Raw genomic sequence first — 2,618 nt, forward strand, 5'->3', positions numbered from 1 at the left:
CACGCGAAATTGAGCACTGCGCTCATGTACAACCACTAATATTCACTGTATGTTTTTTTTTAACATGAGTGAGTTGCTTCGTTGGTACCCAATTTCCAAAGAAGCAACTCACTCATGTTAAGTTTTTTCCATACCCTAGAAGAGGGTATTTGCAGATTTAACAGAAGTTTGGTACGCTGTCTGTCTGTTTCTATCAGCTATTTTAATGAAATTGTGCAGACTCATATGATAATTATCTAAGCAGATCCTTCCGCGGAATCAGGCAGTTGGGACAGAACAGCACATATCATATATGTACGTGCCATTGGAGATAGCTATGGCGTGGACAGGGCCTGTGTGTTCTATATTGGTTCATGGTCTGTCTAACTTCCAGGGTATACAGGGCTTCGCTACGACGAAATTAGTTTTCTTACGGTTTTTTTTAAACATGAGTGAGACTGTCGTCTGCGCTTGTCATGTTGACTGCGCTGCCTGCCTCCCACCAAAGGCAATGAAGAGAGCGCGAGTGAGTGAGTGGTAGCATGAGCGTGTGCATGAGAGAGTCGTCATGGTAAAGCAAGTTTTCGACTGTGTGTGTTTAGTTTCAAGATCGCATATATATGCAAAGAGAGCGGGAGAGAGAGAGAGGGAGAGCGAGCGCTGCTCCTTCAACTCTCGATTGCTCTTCTCGGATGAGAAGCAGTTAGTTGCCAAATTCTTGCAAGGCGTATTACTACAAGGTGATGCATGCCCGCTCTCGTCGGTTGCCTCTTTTCTATGGAACCATTAACTTATAATTATTATTATCTGTTGAGTCTTGGTGGAGGAGTTGCATTCTGTAACCGCTACCTGAAGCTAACTTCCCCTCACCGTGCACTACATTCTTTTGGTTCCCGTTGCAGTTGCGCAAATGCACTCGACTCTCTCATTCTCTGTTCCACTCACTGTTGCGTAGCCTTGTCTGTTAACTTGTTGCGCTGCTGCTCTGCTTACTCACGGGCAAGTGTATGGGTGCGGAAGCCAAACATTGAGTGAGAAACAGAGAAATAGAGAAAAAGAGAGAGGAACAGTGGTAAATCGCTTGGCGTTGCCAGATATGGATTACTGTCAATAAAGACAATTTTAACAGATCCAATACTGTTAATATCTCAACTGTTAATTGAGTGTAATTTAATTATTATGGAAATATATGAACATAAATGGAAACTTACTTGCATAAGATGGGCAATGATCCTAACGATACTTGGCGGAGCTCTATTCTAAATCTACTCTTGCCTTCCACCCATACACATACTGACCGAACACTCTAGTATGTCTCAATATTTTGTATATGGATTCCCATTTGGAGTCAATCTTTTTCTTTTGACTGCCAAATTATTTGTGGGATATTTTCGAATTCGTGGACCATTGTGGTGTATTGAGGGGGGGGGTGTTTATTCAATAGTTCTTGCTTGCTTTGTGCCCCTGACACACCCAACAACCCAACGGAACGATTGCCGGGGAAAGCCCTGCTAATTGCCACGGACACAATGGAGTGTTGACGAGGTGGTGGCTTACATTGAGTAGCTGAAAATGAAAGTGTTTCCGCAAGCAATGTCTCTCCCTCTCTATCTCTCTCCGTCACTTTCTTTTGCTTCGGCTTCTGCTCTCCCACTCTTGAGACCCTCTGACAATGGAATCGATAAATGACTGATTCTGCGTGGGGGGGGGGTTGGCACAAAATGCTAAGCAACACACGCTGTCGCACATATTTTGCATGCACTCGAGTACAGTGAGCGCACCACTTGGCGGACCCCCCATGGCGCCACAAGTGCTTCAAATTGTGTGGCAGGGAGATTTCCCTGTGCTCCTGTTCCTCCTGTTCCTCTGCTGTTTCAATGCCAATGCAGCTGGTGGGAGGTTGGCTGTTGCTTTGCTTCCTTACTTCCTTTATTTTTCCATTTTTTATTTTTTTTTTCTTCTATTGACGTGCTCTCTCCCAGCGTTCTGCTTTTGTTAGCTTCCTTCTGGTACTTGTTGCGCATTTGGTGATGCCGCACGAAAGCTCCCACCCACGACCAGCCACCCCCACTGCATACATACATATGTGCGCCTGTCAGTGCGTGTGCGTATGAATTACATTTGCATATCTACGTAGGAGCATCTAACATTGCCGATTCGATTCGATTCTCTGGCTTCTGGGATTTTGTGACGCACAAGTACCTGTACCGTACCTGTGCCCCAAATATGAGTCGCATTTTTGGGGGGTACACGAATAAATGCGCGCAGACTGCAGGTCGGAATCTGCAGTCATCAAATGACTGCCACTGGAACAGTTCTCGGTAAGGCCTGCAATATAATCCTGCTTGCAACAGAGATCTCATCTCATACCCAAGACACCGCTCCAATGTGGCAGACCTACAAGTTTCATTACAAACAAAAATTATCTTAAAATATGAATGTGTGATATCCAAATGTGATGCCTAGTACCAGGCCTAATCCCAAAATCATATATTCCCTCTAACTGTAGTTTCCCGAACTGCAGCCAGTCCCGCCCGGCGCATCCAAGGGACTCAAGTGTAGAGTCGTAAAGTGAACAAAAAATAAAATTAAATATTTTGTGAATAATAATACAGATCCACACAGCTATCTTATGATTG

This window comes from Drosophila obscura, unplaced genomic scaffold, assembly GCF_018151105.1.
Source record: "Drosophila obscura isolate BZ-5 IFL unplaced genomic scaffold, ASM1815110v1 contig_73, whole genome shotgun sequence".
In the NCBI taxonomy this organism is placed as follows: Eukaryota; Metazoa; Arthropoda; class Insecta; order Diptera; family Drosophilidae; genus Drosophila; species Drosophila obscura.